General features: G+C 54.5%; 1 pseudogene across 1 annotated transcript; it reads left to right on the top strand.

The window, feature by feature from the left end:
• The first annotated feature begins 14139 nt into the window (after window positions 1–14139).
• LOC311171998 (farnesyl pyrophosphate synthase-like) lies at window positions 14140–16596 on the top strand (annotated as a pseudogene). The gene is made up of 2 exons: window positions 14140–14214; window positions 15818–16596. The product of its transcript is annotated as a farnesyl pyrophosphate synthase-like (transcript).
• The last annotated feature ends 416 nt before the right edge of the window (window positions 16597–17012 follow it).

Below are 17012 nucleotides of genomic sequence, written 5' to 3'. Positions count from 1 at the left end.
TGATCCGATGATGATGGCAGAGAACTGGAAAGAGAAACACAATAGGAGAGTCAGAGGCAGCAGAGAGAGAGGCAGCAAGAACCTCCAACAAGAAAGAGAAAATAGAGTAAGGGAGTTGGAATAAGAGGGTGGACGGAAAGCAGGGGAAAGAGGAGCCAGGAGAGCCTGTGGCTGGGATGTCAGGGCCTCAGAAAGCCACCTACCCAGTCTCCTTCTGCAACCAAAGAAATAGCAACCCAAGGTGGGTCCTGACTTGCTGGGTTTGCCACGTGCCTCATGCTGGGCTGTGGCTCTTACTCTCTTCCACCAGAAATTGGTTTGAAACCAAAATCTTGGGGGTACTAGGGACAGAGAAGCAAAAAAATAAAAATCTTATTTTATTGTTTTAATAGGTAATATGCAATTGTACAAATTTCAAAAAATACAAAAAGGAAAACAGCTTCCCAGTTCCCCTTCCAGAGGATGCTCCCCCACCCCCACCCCCACCCCCGCCACTACCTGATTCTTGTGTGTTTTTCTAGAAATAGTCTAAGAAGACATAAGCACAAAGGTAGATATATTCTTTGTAAAATTTACACAGACAATAGCATACTAAAAATATTCTATTTCCCTTATACTGTTTTTAGGTTTTTGCCCCCTAAATCTATTCTACACTCATGTACATAGAGCTGTTTTGTTTCTTTTTAATGACTGTATAGTATGCCACTGTTTGGATGACTGTGATATTTTTAAATCATGACAGATCTCATTCATATAAAAGAGTGCATAAAACATTTATGTACAATTTAAAGAATAATTGTAAAGCTAACACTCATGTAACCACCATAGTGTCAAGAAATAAAACATTGCTAGCCCCAAAGGAGCATCCTGCATGTTTCCTTACAAAACCACTCTTCTCTAGAAGTAACACCATCTTAACTTTTTCACTAATTATTTTTTGCCTTTCTATATAGCTTTACCACTTACGTAAGTATTCTTAACAACATAGTTTAGTTTTTGTCTTAACAAATTTTGATCTTTACATAAAAAGAATCATAGTGAAGGGCCTCCCCGGTGGCGCAGCGGTTGAACGCTGGGTTGCGAAGCTACCCGCAGCTTCTGCAGCGCCAGTTCAATCCCCGGCTGCCAGGCGAGGGTCCCACATGTCTCTCAGACCTCTCCTGCCGCCTGCTGCTCCCCTCAGCAGTGTACGTTGTCTGTCCACCTGTTCAGCTCCCTGCTCTGGCTCTGGTGAATTCTCTCACCCTCCCGCGCTTCTGACTGTACCCAGTGCTTGTATAAATCAAAATAAATAAATCTTTAAGAAAAAAAAAGAATCATAGTGAAAATATTCTTTGGGGCCCTTCTTTTTCTCACCATGTTGTTGCATGTCACTGTGGTCCATTTTCATCACTGTATAGTATTCCATTGTTAGATGATTTATTGACCAGTTCTCTTATTGATGAACATTCAAGTTATTTCTAATCTTTTGATATTACAATTTGCTATAATCAATAACATATGCTAATTTACATATATGCAAGTCTATGTCTAGAAGAAATCCCCAAAAGTTGAATTTTCTTTTTCCCCTGTAGGAAGCTACAGGCAAGTGTCCACTGGAAAATTTGTGAGGAGATTTGAGTTAATTGTCATTTATTTGACCAGAAGGGTTATTTCCATGGCTCAGGCTGGCAGTTCTCATGGTTTTACATTTGCTTGTCTCTAAAACAAAATCCTTCAGCAAGGAAAAGCAGAGCATATTACATTTTTCTGCCTTAAATTAGAACAACACAGAAAATAGGCCAACTTCTATGGATATAAATATTTGAAGGGAAACTAAAATACAATAAACTCTCCTTTTTCTAGATTTAATTTTTCAAGACTAATCATTTTTTTTTTTTATACTACTCTTGGTGGTTAATAAAAAAATCACCACAACTAAAGACAGGCTGAATCAAAAACTCTTGTGCAGTTCCCTATCCATACTAATAAACAGTATCAGAAGTTAGCTAAAATATAAATAAGCCCTTCATTGTAACTAGAAAATTTGTTTAGAATTTATAACATAGGGCACACAGGAATTTTTGACTCACCTCTTTTGCTGTCAAAGGAGATGTATTTTTTTATTACTGAGATATAATTGACATAGAACTTTATATTAGTTTTATGTGTACTGCACTTTTAATTTTGAGATGGTTGATAGATACAGCGATAGATAAATGATAGATAGATGATAGATAGATAGATAGATAGATAGATAGATAGATAGATAGATAGATAGACAGACAGATGCAAATAGGTAGAAAGATGATAGAGAAAGAAGAAAGATGATAAATGGGTACATGGGTAAGTAGACAGGTCACTGTCACATTGACCTACGTAAAAATACCACTTACCCTCCTCCCAGCACCACATGACAGTGCTCCCTCCCCACCCTGTTGGACATGGGGGTGTCCCTCTCAGGCTGGGCCCTGCAGAATGACAGGGCCCCTGAGAAGGGGTCATCTGAGCCAATCCTGGGGAGGTACAGGGCCAGGCAGCCCTTTGTCCCTACTGGGCTGGGCCTCTGGTGGGGCATGCTGTGTGCTATTGCAATCTCAGAGAAGACAAGCAACAGGAAACGTGGGTGCTGTGTCGTGGAAGCCGAGTCCACAGAGAGGGACACCACCCTGAACTCATCAGCCCCTCGACGTAGGCCCGAAAGAGGCTCTGAAAGGAAGGAAAACACCCTCCACTTTCTGAGCAGCCAGGCTCCATGGAAGCAGCGGGGCATGTGGGAAAACTCAGGCCTCAGACCAAGAGCTGGGAAGTGGACCAAGAGGCTGAACTCATGTACAGAAATGGCCGTCTTGCAACTTCCTCTCACGGTTGAGACACTGAGAGAGGCTCCTTGGGCCCCAGCCTGGGTCGCCTGGGCCTCCAGAGCTCCTGAACTCTGGTCAGAGCATGGGGCTGGCTCTTCAGAGCATTAGGAAATGCAACAAATACTTACTCGGGGTCTCCATGGGCCGGGCAACCCCAACCCAGACTGGGGGCGCTTGTCCTTGCACAGGCAACGAGGCAGCAGATGAGAGCCACCACCGCACGGTGGGGGTAACCTGTGCTGCACAGAGCGCACTAGTGGGGAAAGAGGATGCAGCGCGCAGTTTGTAGCGTTTAAGCGGCCAGGCAGGGCAAGCTCACCGAGAAGGGGACATTTGAACCAATCCTGGAAGTAAGGGAGGTCGCTACCCCAGCTGCTGTCTTGGGAGAAACACTCCAGGCAGGGGGTCAGCCACCACCAGGGGCTGGTAGGAGGGGAGGGGTGAGGTGAGGCCTCCTGAGCCCTTCGTGTAGGCTTCATTGTTGGCTCTGGGGACGTGGGGACTCTGTGCATCCTCTCTTATTCAGATCTCCAGTCCGCGCCATTATCTCCCCCAAGGTACAGATGAGGAAACTGAGGCTCAAAAGGGGTCTGTGACACACACAGTATGGCTCAGCCCATCTGCTGTGGAGGTGAGGCCTGCAGCCCAGCAGGCGCTCACGAAGTGCTTGTGATCATGACAAAGGCAAGAGCAAAGGAGCCGCCTGTGTTGAGCTCCTACTGAATACCTATATTCACCCAGCCAGGCAGGCGCTTGACGGTCAGTGCCACTGCGCAGAAGCGGGAGCGAGGCTCAGATTGGTGAGCGAGCTGCCAGGACTCTGGGCAGTGACGGGGGCCTGCAGCTCTAAATGGCCCCAGGCCTGTGCTTTCATCTGTCTCTGTCGCTAGTTCCTCCCATGGGTGTTGCCCTCGCTAAAATCTTCCTCAGCTCTCTTTTGTCCTCTGGCTGAAGTCCAAGCCACTGAGGACAGTGTTGGAGCCCCAACACCCCAATTCCAGGCCAGTCTCCTGTCCTCGCCCACCCCAAGTAGACCACCTCACCCTCACCCCCAGCCAGAGGTACCCCTCAACATCCCCACAGCTTTTTCAACCTCCCTTATCCTTCGCTCCTAGGCTCACCGGCTTCCACACACTAAGGCCTCACCTCCTCCAGGCAGTCCCTTACACCTCCCACACAGCCCAACACCTCCCACACAGTTTACCGCCCTCTGTCCCCAGCCCTCAGAGTCCTCTCCTGTCTGTGCGCCAGCTCCCACCCCTGCTGTCCTGCCCAGGCTCCAGGAGGCACCATCGCAGACCAGCCCAGCCTCCTCCATGCCCCAAATCCTGACCCTCACCACACCACACCCCAGTCGGGGCTGCTACCAGACTTGCTGACCAGACCTACAGATGGGGAGCTCACCTCCCAGCCACATCACTCAGCCTCCGGCACCTCAAACCCACCACCACCCACAGTGACTTCCTTCTGCTCACCACGGGCAGCACCCCCTGCTCCTTCACTGTGGACAGGAGCTGCTTCTATTGAGCCCCCCAACTCTGTGGAGTACTCCCCTACCCTGGTTGAGCCCCTCCACTAAGCTCTTCTCTCTGAGTCCCCCTGGATCCTCCCCACAGTTGGCCATGCAAACTCCTCCCCCACCAAAGCTCAGACACCTCAATTCTTTAGAGGTGTCAGCAAGACCCACTGCCCAGTGTTATTCAAAGGACTGAACGAGATCACCTGCTTAAGCCTTCACCATGCATACAGCAGGAGGTCCATTAGTGTGCCTTTTCCTCATTGGCTTCCAAAATGTTTACTGAGCCCCTGACGAGGTGAGGAGTGTGGTTCAAGAGACCTGAATCCTGCCCCTGCCTTTTGTTTGCTGTGGGTCCGAGTGACTCCTCAGTGTGTCATCTGTAAAATGGGGCTGCGAGGACTATCAATAGCGGACGCGGCAGGTGGGACATTCATGAGTGACGTGCATGCCCGGCATCCTTCGGGAGGGAGGACAGTTCAGCCCTCAGAGCTCTCGCCCCCTGGCCTCTCCACACCTTCCTGGTGAAAACAGAAATGCAGAGCCAGCATCCATCCCCCTCTGCCCCGCACCCCGCAAACCTCCCCCCACTCCACCCTTTGCCTTCTTTGTCTGAACAACACACTCTTGGGGAAGGCGGGAGTGGTTGGCCAGAATGGAAAAGAGCTGGTGTGAGGACCCTGTGACTGGGGAGGGGGGCGGGGAACCCTCTCAAAGGAAGCCAAAGAGTAATTATCAAGCCCCAGTCACTTTAGATCTTTACAAGCTGGTGGGACAGGAGTTCCCTGTTGGTATCCCACAGGGCACAGAGCCTAGGATCCTGCTCCCAATCACAGAGTTCATCTTACTCCAAAGGCTGTGCGCTCAGCCCAAAGCTGCTGAGTGTGGCGCATGAGCCCCATGACAGGGGTCTCTGTGCTTAGGGCAGTGAGGCTCCTGGGGGGGATAACTTCATCCTCCAGGCTGCAGGGCCCAAGGCCACTTGGGAGTCTCCCAGGGACCCCAGGCTCGGGCCAGGGCAGCCCAGGGTGCAGGAGCAGGAGGCCCCGGGCTTGCAAGGAGTTAACAGCAAGAGGGGCCTGAGTGAATCAGAGGCTCCGCAGGCTGCAATGGAAATTCCCTGTGTATGGCGTGTGGTCACCCAGAAAAGGGAAACGGTGCTTTTCGGAGTAGGGGACAGCGGGGGCTGGAGCCAGGGAGCAGACACCCATCGGGTGGGGTTGTTGAGGGCGTTGTGACTAAGGAGACCTGGCCTCTGGGTCTGCTCAGGCCCTGGTGGGAAGAGAGAGGTGAAGAACCTCCAGGTCAGGCCTGGACTGGTCATTCTATGGGGTGTCCATGGGCCCTGACAGATGGGTAGGAGTTCACCAGGCCCAGAGGAAGAAAGGCTACTTGGGCTGTGGGAACTGCTGGAGCCAAGGCACAGGGGATGTGATTCACCATGCAGAGCCCATTCTCACAGCTTTGCTCAGGAATTCTTTCCTGTCCTTCAGGGGCCCAGCCCAAGTGGCACCCCCTCCCCACCCCCAGAAGTATCTCTCACTCCTTCTCGGTGTCCCACAACTCAGTTTCCCTGTTAGCGTGCTCAGGTTTTGTCAGTCATCTGCCTCCCCCGAGGGACTGGCTGGTGGCCACCTAGCTTTAAAGACAACCTGCTCCCAGCACAGGGCTGGCACCGAGCGGGTGCCTCATATTTATGAAATGACAATTTCATAGAAGATTCTGAGGCGGAGATGTCAGCTGAATCTCAGTCACCCCGCTGGCTGTGGCCCAGCAAGACTCAGACAGGGCTCACGCCTCAGCTGGGACTTGATGGAGGGAAGGACTGGAACTGGCAGATCCTTCCCTCAGGGAAGGACAGGGGCCGCCAGGAGCCGGTGATCCAGCGAAGGTCGGCCCTCTGACACCCTCCCCTGCCCTGGCCACAGCCCTGTGAGACCTCGTCCTCCCAGGATCCCTCCCCAGAGACAAGCTGGAGCGAAGGGCCTTCAGAAGAAAGGGAAAATGTCAGGAAATCTCAAATCTCAGTTCAGACACTTTCAGGCTGTGTGACCTGAGACATGTGGCTTCCCCCGCTGAGCCTCAGTTTCCACTTTGTGCTGGAGACAAAGGGACAGGCTTCTTCTGGGGGCAGACAGAACTGCCTGGTGTGGACTGTGACCGCAGCGGCCATGGAGGGAGTGTGTCTAGGCTGAATAACGACCATTTCGTGCCCTGCTGTCTCTCCTTGGAGCAGTCTCCGCCGCACGCCAAGCTGCCCGCTGGCTCCCAAGAGGTGCTGGCTGTAGTCTTGGCCCAGAGTCCCTCTGTCCCAGCTCGTTTCCGCTCCACACAACGGCCTGGGACCCACACCAGCCCAACGAGTGGGCCACAACCCAACTGAGGAGAGATGGGGCCCCTCCTTCCCAGAAACGCCCTTGAAGGGCCCAGGTGCCCCAAATTCCCGCACAGCCCCCAGATTCCCTGGCCCTGCATGTCTGTTGTGAAGCTGGAGGGCACCCAGAGCGCAGCGAGGCAGCTCTTGGGCAGGGCAGGCGACGTGGCGGCAGCCATTGGTGTTGGAGCTTTTCCAAGGGCAAAGAGGAAAGGGGAACTGAGAACTGTGGGAATGAGCCTTAGGCAGGCCAGGGTGGGTTGGGCCCAGAGGGAGGAAGCCCAGACTGATGGGGTCTGGGGGGTAAAGAGGAGAAGGGGACCCCCGAGATGATAACTGTGGGGCTGGGGGCCCTGCTGAGGTGCCGGCAGACTGTCCAGAGAGCGTTGGCTGGGCAGTGGGAGGATGGGGAGCTGTGTGGGGAAGGAAAGAGGAAGCCATGGGGAGAGGGGGATGGGGCTGCTGGGGATGGAGTGGGAGTGGGGGCTGGGGGCCTGGAGCCACTTCAGCCACTTCACTTCTCCCGGGTTTCGGTTTGTAAATAGCTGCTGGCTCCGTGCAGGCGGGATGGGCCCTGCCCCTCTGTGGCCCATGTCCAGGGAGGCCCAGGTCTCAACAGCCATGGATGCCCAAACCCTGGATTTGAGGACCCTGGGAGGCAGAAAGTCTGGCCTGGCCATTGGTCTGGGTGGGCAAGTTCTGGGGGGCCCAGCTCTGGGCAGCCCCAACCTGTGGTCACTGAGGTAATGCAGCTGGGACAGAACTTGATGACTGGGCCACTTTGGGCTTATTTATAACTGGGCCTCCGTGGGCAGAAGCAGCTGCTGAGCCGCCAACTCAGCACTTGGGCTGGCCCAGGGCACCAAAGCAGGGGACAGGCCAGTGGGGGCCAGGCTGGCCTGATGGTCCCACAGACTGGCTGTAGGGATCTTGGGGTGCCTCAGTCCTCCTTGATTGGGACCAGTTCCTGTTCTGTCTATAATGGGCAGGCCTTGAGATTTAGGGGCACCTCAGGTCCTCCGGAAGCGAGGGGTGGCTACGATCCCTCAGTGGATGGGTCGGCTCCCAAGGGCTCAGGCCTCAGCCTTCCTATAAAGAAACTCTTCTGCCAGAGGCCAGATGCTGTCAGCAACTCAGCGAGAAGCAAAGTCATCCTCTCCCCTTCTTGCAATAGCAGCTTAAAAACAAAACAAAACACATTCGGGAAGAATCGTAAAGCAGGCCCCAATGGTGGAACTCCAGGCACCTGACAGGGTAGAAGGTCCCTCCTGAAGCTCCCACGTCACATGTCCAAGTACCCATCTCCCTGGTGGATGGGAAAACGAACCCTGCCCCACCCTCCAAAAGACTCTTCCTTGTCTTTCTTTCCAAGAAAGAATGTAACGGGGGCATCAGACCCCTTCCTAAAGTCTACAGGAATAACAGAGGTTCCAAAAATCTTTCTGCCACTTTTGACTCCTTCCAGATCCATCTTGTCACCTACTCCTCCCTGTCTGTCCCATCAGCGTACGAGCTCCCGAACTTGGGCCGGATCTTCTCCCTCCAAGCTTTGTTCCAGCCTGGCCCATCCACCTGAGACGCCCTATCCTCCCTGTCTCTCCAAGTGTCCTCTCTGACCATGGCTCTGAAGAACCCCCCTCTGAGGGTCCCAGCGTCAGCACTCACCCAGTCACTAAAACGGAGGCTCGTGGGACTTAACACTCAATGTCAGAACTGGGGCAGAAGCGAGTGAGGGATTTTAGATCATGGGTGGCAGGATCATCACACAAAAGAGGAAACCAGGGCCAAGAGGGCCAGGAATAGTCAAAGGCCCTCAGTGAGTAAAAGGAGCTGAGACCAGAGCCACGTGCCCTAACTTGAGCTCAGAGCTCTCAGCCCCGGACCTCTGACCTCCTGGACCACCTGCTTGGCCGAGTGCAGGCCCAGCCTGGCCCCTTCCCCTTGGAGGAAGTTACTGGGGCCTGGTGGTATGGGGGTAACTCAGGCCATACCTTGCCCAGGGTCTGGGGCCTGGGGCGGCAGGCCCACTGAGGCCCCTTTGGGCAGGGTCGGGCGCCCAGCCGGGAGCCACCCAGGCTGCAGCTGCCCCTGTTTCCACATCGGCAGTAGCAAGTCCGGCGCCTGAGAAAACAGGAAGCGCCCAGTCACCACAGGAAGCATGTGTGCGTAGCCTCCCCACCCCCGGCCCATTGCAACACGCCAACAGCCCCAATACCACAGGCACCGCACAGTGGCGGGCAGAAACGCTCCGGCCACCAGGCCTGCTGAGGAGCTGGACAGGCAGACTCCAGCTCTCCCTCCCTTGGGCAGGGCCTCAGGGGGTTGTCCAGCTTTGTCCTGAAAGAATCGGAGATCTCTCCGGCTTTGGGCTTCGGGCCTTCCTCTGGGTTTTCAGCTCAATCCCTAGACCAGCCTGAATCAGGCCTGCTTAGGCCAACATTAAATCAGAATATGGGGTCAAGGGGTCATAGAGAAGCCATCTCTCTGACCTGGTAATTGGGCTCTGCGTCCTGCCTTGAGTCCCTGGCAGGGCCCAATCCCCAAGCCTGACTGCAGCCGTTGGCCCAGAGGCTGCCACCCCCAGGACCCCAGGGAGCTGGCGGCTGTCAAGTCCACACCTGCCACACCCTCTGCCCCAGCCCTTCTCAACCAAGACCTTGCCGGCCCCTGGGGTCCGGCCCACGTTCGCCTTGGGGAGGCCCTGCCCCTCCTCAACCCGACCTGCCTGCCCTGACTCACCTCCCGTTTCTGGACCCCTGGGTTCAACCTTTGAAAGAAGATGGAAGTCCAGCGAGGCTAAAGCCTGGCTCCTGGGGAGGCCTGTGCTCCTCCAGCCCCAGGGACAGCAAGGAAAAGAGAAGAGAGCAGAGCATTTCATGGCTATAATAAATCAAAGGGGGAAGTCAGAGCAGGAGAAATAAGAAACTTCCCTACCCTGGGCACAGGGACCTGCCTGGCAGCAGCCCCCAGCACCCTGGGGCCTTCCCTCCTCCCTCCTGCCTCCCTGACCAGGACCGGATCTGGTGTCCTCTCTGCAGGCCAGAGGCTCCACCCACCCTGGGAGCCCCCAGGACATCCAACAACAACCCGAGGCAAGGTAACTCTGTGGTCTGGGGCCTCAGTTTCCTCCTAAACGGCTCAGAAATGCCCTGGGTGCTGGTCAGAAGAGGTGGGTGGGAATGTCAGGCTGCTTCAGCAGAAAGCCTGAGGATCAGCAGTGTCCCTCTGGACAAGGAGCCTCAGGGTATGAAAAAGAGCGTGAAGTAAGGCTTCCTGAGAATTCCCAGTAGGATAGTTGAGCTGGGGTGGACAGATGTCTTTGAGAGAAGACAGGAGGGTCAAAGCAAGAGGCAGGAGAAAGCTCTCGAGAGGTGGAGAGGCTCCCAGGCTCTACCAGGAGGGGCCTTCCCCTCACCTCTGTCTGGGCATTTCTCTCAAAGCCAACCAAGGGGCTTAGGGCCTGGCGTTGCCGGCACCTGCAAAGCCTATGCTCGGCCAGCGGATACACCACAGCTCAGGTAGAGACTGAGAGCAGAAAGTTCTTTAAAAACTCTTTATTGAAGTCATGTTGACTTATAACACTATATGGATTTCAGTATCTGTACACAGTATACTATGTGCCCCACTGACAGTCTAGTCACCACACTATTGCCCCCCCTTTCCCGTGACTCACCTACTCCCCTTCCCCCTTCCCTTCTGGTAACCACTATTTTGTTCTTACAGTCAACGAGTTTGTTTTTGTTTTGTTTTGTTTGTTCGTTAGTTTTATTTCTTCATCTTCCACACAGGAATGAAATCATACGGTGTTGGTCTTTCTCCATCTGACTCATTTCACCTACTGTAATCCCCTCTAGGTCTACCCATGTTGTTACAAATGGCGGGGGGTTGTCTTTTTTATAGCTAAGTAGTATTCCACTGTGGATCTTTCTTCTTGACCCATCATATGTTAATGGGCGCTTAGTTTCTTTCCACCTCTTGGCTATTGTGACTAATACCCCATGAACATGGGGGTGCAGATATCTCTTCCAATTGGTGTTTTCCTATTCCGGAGACAGCAGCAGGGCCCAGGTTCCCTCTGAGTCTCTGACATCACGCTGCCTCACTCACAAACTTGTCAGATAGATAAGAAAATGACAGTGACATTTGGGATCCAGGCTACTGAGCCAGCAGATTGGGGCCTCACTATCCCCGTTTGGAAAATACCTTGAAAGATTGCAAAGAGGAACAATGGAGACCATGGAATAAGACGTGGCGGGGAGGATCGTGTGGCTGGCATCTTACAGCAGCAGCCACTTCCATCTCCTCCCAGAAGCCCCCACTTCCTCCCTTCTTTGCTTTCACCTGTCTGAGAGGGTGAGAACTTCTCCCTGCTCTTCTCTGCCCCCCAGGGCCCCTGGCCTCTCTCTGCCCTGTCCTGCTCTGGGAGAGTGCTGGAGCTAGGGTTCCCAGCCCTGCCCCCCAACCCTCCCTCTCTGGGACAGAGACCTTAGAGATCCAAACTCCTGCCTGGAAGGACTCCCCACTTTCTGTCACAAGACACCCCCTTCCATCCTCACACAGCCGCAGTGGTTTTGACGACTGCTGGTTTTCATCAAACACTCCACATACGCAACCCCTTTTCATCCTCGCACCCAGGGTATTCTCAGTCCCACATCACAGCTGAAAAACTGAGGCTCAAAAGGGAGGAGAGACAGGCACAAGGTCAGCATGGAGGCAACTCTGAGATGAGAACTCAGGGCTCCTGTCCACCCACCCAGTGGCAATCCTGGGCAAACCATAAGACAAAGCAGTGCTCTGGAAAGACTGCAAGCATTTTGGGGGTGTTAGTGCTGCCCAGTTCTATGCTCATAACTTATTCCCAGCTCCCCTGGTCTGGTGCCATCACCAGAGTCTCCTGCTTCTCTTGGTTCAGGTTGCAGGATGTCAAAGTTGGGGAAATGCCAGCTTTGAGTGTCCACAGGAGCAGAAAGATCATAAAACCCAGGCAGGAGAGTAAGCTCCTGAGCCAACGGCTCCCCCTTGGCTTCCTGCCCTGGGCCTGCACACCTAGCAGTAGTGCTGAACTCCCTGGGGAGATAGACCCAAGGGGACAGCATTCCCTGGTGGGTAGAACCAGGGTGTCGGTGCCAGACATTCATGGTTCTAAATCTTAGCTCTGCAAGTGACAAGCCAAAAATGGACAGAAAAATGCCACGCCTGGCTTGGAGACTTCACAGAAGGGAAATTAAAAGCCATGAGTTGAGCCCTTCTTCATGCATGGTCTCATAACAGCTCTGACAGGTAGGTACTATTATTATCCCCATTTTACAGATGAGAAAATTGAGGCTTGAACCCAACCCCATGTGACTCCAAGTCAGATGCACTTACACTGCCCCCAAGAAGTCCCCCTTCCTTTTCTCCTAGGATTGTTCCCCTGCCACCACCTGCCTGCAGGTTCCTAGATGCTGAGTGAGAAGCTGAACTGCTGAGTGACAAGCTGAACCCTGACTGGCTGGGACTGCAGGGCCTGCCCTAACCTGCCCTGGCTCTAGTCCCCAAATGCCTGACTGCTTTTGCTCTTGGGTTGGGCCTGCAGACAGCTGCAGGCGCGCACATGCCTCTGCCACCAGCTAGAGTGGGGCCCCTCCAGGGAGGTCCCCTGCATTTTTGCCTTGGGTCACCCTACCCTGGTGGTGTCTGCACCTTCCCTAGCAGAGGGGTCAGCCCTTCCAGTGGCCTGGGGGGTGGGGCCACGAAACCAAGAGCTTGAACTTCTCACTTCCTTGGGTCCCAAAGCCCTGGGAGAAGCCTCAGCAAATTTGTATTCGTCATTTTGAAATCTTTCTCTTAAAGAGGGCCCCCCAAATTGCACAAGCACCAGGCTGCACAAAACCTAACAACCTGGCTGGGAGCAGCGGGTTCCCTCCCACACACACACCCTGCGCTCTCAGGCTGCGATTTTAGGCCGAAATACCGACTTTCCCACCTATACAATGGGGGTGAGCCCAGAGTCAGGGTACAGCGGGGGTCAACGAGAGGCGCCCAGCTGCAGAGGGCTTTCCCCGGGACCTGTCCTCCGCGGCAGCAGCCCCGTGGGGTGCAGTGGCCGCTCCCCCGCCCGCTGCCCAGCTGAGAACGCGGAGGTTTGGAGCCCGGCGCCCGCGCGCCGCGGGGCAGCAGGCAGCGGGCAGCAGCCCCCCGCCCCGCCCGGCCCCCACTGCTCCCGCGGGTCGGGGCGCCGGCTGCCCAGCCCCGGGTTTCGGGGCGCGGACGCCGGGCCGACCTTGGCCCCGGGGGGCAGGCGGGGGGTGCGGGGGCGGCCCCGGGCGGCGGGGGGAGGAGGCAGCGTCCCGCACTGTCTCACCGCAAGGGCGACCGCGGCCCTTATCTGCTCCGGCAGCTTCCGGCCCCCACCCCGGCCCCCACCCCGGCCCCCGCCCCGGCCCCCGCCGCGGCCCCGGCCCCCCCCCCCCCCCCGCCTCCGGAGGGGCCTGCCCGGAGCGCCCCTCCCCCACGGCCGCCCGCCCCCAGGGAGCTCCGGAGCCGCCGCGGGCTGCAGCCCAGCGGAGCAGAGCACGGAGGGGCCCGGCCCCCCAAGTCAGGGCCCGGAAGTGATAAATAACGGGGGTGGGGGGCGACCGCGCCGCGGCGGAGCCGTCCCAGCTCCAGCAGGCCCACCCCAACCGAGAGGCACCCCCTTTCCCCCCCACCGTACCAGGCGGTCTGAGCCAAATCTGGGGGTGGGGGGGGCTGGAAGGGAAGAGAGTAGGATCCCCTCAAGCTCCAGGCAGCAGCATCGGGTTCTGAGGGACTCAGCACAAGCCACCCCTCCACCACCCCCCAAAAATAAAGAAGGCGCGCGCGCACGCTGCCTCGCACCGGTGCGGGAGGGAGAGGGGGGGGGGCGGGGAGAAAGTGAGAGGCGGCTGCGAGCCGCGGAGCCCCGGGCAAACTCCTGCAGGTCCGCGGGGGGCCGAGGGGGCCAGCGTAATCCAACAGACAGACAGACAGACGAAAGATGCGAGCGGGCGCTTCCCCGGGCCCGGAAACACGCTTGTCCAGTGCACGTCTAAGGGACACTCGAGCTCCCTGCCGAGGAGGGAGATGCAAATGGAGACCACAGTGAGATGCTATTTTATACCCTCTGAGGAGCCACATGCAAGCAGCCTGGCAGCACCCAGTGCTGGAGCAGAGGCGGAGCCGCGGCACCTCCAGCGCTGGGTGGTCAGAGCTCAACTCCGAGTAACCACCAGGGGAAAACAATCTGGCCTTATCTTATAAAGCTGGGGCCCAGCGGATCCCCTGGAGGCGCAAAATCAAGAGACACTTTGGCACGTGCTCTGAGAGACCTGGCAAGGAAGTTCAAAGCACCGCTGTTTTTTAATAGCAAAGCCCTGGAAATAACCCAGAAGCCCATCGACAAGAAAATGGGCAAAGAAATGAACGGGAGGGCTGTCTTCACCCCGCACGCGGTCAGCCTGTCCCTGAAGCCTCTCCACACGGTATCAGGAAAGTGTGAGCGCGAAGACAGGTCCCAGAAGAGGAGCCCTGACCCTCCCTGGCGAGTTAAACACCCAGCCCGGCGGCCTCATCCCAAGACTGCCCGCCTGTGTCTACGCAGGCGTCTCTTTAAAAAAAAACAAAAACAAAAAACTGTCCCTTTTAGCAGCTCTTTCTGCCCACTTGTGTCAACATGGTTTCCCACCTAAAAGGAGACATGGTTTCCCACCTAAAAGATACAAGAGTAAGAGTGAGAAATTATAACTATAAGAACTATAGTTATAAACTATAGTTATTAAACTATACAGAAATTGTAAGAGTGAGAAATTATGCAGGTGGCTGGTGAGGTGTCAATGGAGAACATGAACATAACTCACCTACTTGTGCACTATTGATGTGGTTTTTTGGAGTTTGGGGTGCAGGGTCCTTGGATAACTCTGGGAAAGGTTTCACCGGAGCTTCCCTTTCAGCAGCACGCAGCGAGTTTCCCAGGCGAGTTTCTCCACGAGACAGAGACGTTCATTCTATTTAAGGAGCAGGTTTATCAGGGAAAGGGGATAGGAGACTGCAGGACACTTGCATGGACACCAGCAGGCAGGAAGAGCTGCCCCGAAAGGGACAAGTTTGCCTAGAGAGGCCTGCGTGGTGGCAGGTGGGCGGCCTTGAAAGCGGCCTCTGCTGAGGGAGGTCACTAAAGAGAAGTCCTGGCGTGGCACAGGTCACGGGCAGGCAGGAAGCTGCTGCCCTGTGGAGGGACAGAGTTGGTGAAAAGAAGCACCTGCATAGTCACAGGTGGGCAGATGGACCACTGCCCCCTGCCAATGCAGAGACTGCACTGATACAGTCTTTTCTCTTTGGGAGGGGCGCACTCTTTTGTGAAGTGGCCTGTTTGCTGCTGATTTTGGATAACAAGGAGAATCCAAAAAGGACCAGAGATTCCAGGATGGGCCCAATCTCTATATCTTTACCCTCAGGTCTGTGCTCCGGACACTCCCTACAGCGTCTGATACCTGCCTGGGCCTTATGCCATGTGATAAGGCACTGGCGCCTAAGGATCTTCATTTCTTTTTTTTTTAATTAAAGATTTATTTATTTATACAGGAACCGGGATACAGGCCAGATGCACAGGAGGGTGAGAGGATTCACCAGAGACAGAGCAGAGAACAGAACAGGCAAACTGACTGAAACACACTGCTGAGGGGAGCAGCGGGTAGACAGGAGAGGTCTGCCGCGCCATGTGGGATTCTCACTGGCTGGCTGGGATTGAACCCGCGCTGCAGAGGCTGCGGACAACTTCACAGTGCGGCGCTCAACCACCTACACCACCAGGGAGGCCCTAAAGATCTTCATTTCTATAGCTGGGTTAATGGTCACGTTAATCCCCTCTACCCCCACCTCCTTGTGTGAGTCAGGTTTTAGTCTTGTGATGCCTCCTTTAGGTTTTCTATTCTTTCCTCCATCACTATCAAAAAGTCCCTTCAAAATATAATGGGAAACTGAGAACCTAGCAACAGATCGTTTTGCTCCTCCCTCAGAATGAACTAGGACAAAAAACTGGATATTTATGCCCAAGGAAAGCAGGATTTCAGCCAGTACCTCTCCCAGATTGTCAAGATGCCAACTGAGGATGAGCTGGGGCACCCTGAGACAGGAGATGCTATTGCCTGGCTCAAGGAGATCCTGGGGTACAACGCTATTAGAGGCAAATACCACCATTGGGGTTTGATGTGCTAATACAATCCGGGAGCTGGTGGAGCCACAGAGGCAGGGTGGGGAGGCTCCAGCGCGCCATGACTGGGCTGGTGTGTGGGCCTGCTCCAGGCTTTCTTGTCAGATATCATGGATTCATCCCTCACCCAATGGGGACAACCCAGCTGGTACCAAAAGCCAGGTGTAGGTTTGGATACCATCAAGGATGCTGTGCTTCTGGAAGCATGTATGTGTCGCCTGCTGAAATCTACTGCTGGAGCAGCCCTATTACCTGAACTTGATTGAGCTCCTCCTGTAGCATTCCTATCAGCCTGAGATTGGACAGACCCCGGACCTCATCACAGCTCCCCAGGGTAATATGGATCTTGGCAGATTCACTGAAAAGAGGTACAAATAATCAATTGCCAACAACGAGACTGCTTCCCACTCCTACCTCCCTGTAGCTGCTGCCATGTACGTGACAGGCTTTGACGGGGAACAGGAGCAGACCAAGGCCAAGGACCGTGGTGGAGATGGGAGAATTCTTTCAGGTGCAGAATGATTACCTTGACCTCTTTGGGGACCCCACTGTGACTGGAAAGATTGGTACTGACATCCAAGACAAATGCAGCTGGCTGGTGGCTCGGTGTCTGCAACAGGCCTCTCCGGAACACCAGATGCTACAGGAGAATTAGGGGCAGAAGGACGCCAAGAAGCTGGCCCCGGCAGAGGCACTATGTCAGGAGCCGGATGTGATGTGCCAGCTGTGTCCATGCAGTCTGAGGAAGGCAGAGACAAGCGTCTTTCGAATCTCCTTGTTCGGCATGCTATGCCCCTGCCCCTGGCCATCTTCCTGGGACTCGAACGCAAGCTCCACAAATGGAAAATGTGAACTAGAGACTGAAGGCTGGGAGGGAAGGCTCTCAAGAATTTACCATCTAACCTCAAAAAAAAAAAAAAAGTAATGGGAAATAGACTATTTGAAATATCCACACAAATGTACAATACCTAGAACTAAACTTACTAAGTTATGCAGGACCTATATAAAAATTATAAAAAACAAAATCCTAAATAATATGAAAGAAAACATCAAAACCGTTTTTTTTTTTAA

Source organism: Talpa europaea (genome assembly GCF_964194135.1).
Source record: "Talpa europaea genome assembly, chromosome: 1".
Lineage (NCBI taxonomy): Eukaryota > Metazoa > Chordata > Mammalia > Eulipotyphla > Talpidae > Talpa > Talpa europaea.
This window is presented reverse-complemented; position numbering and strand designations above follow the sequence as displayed.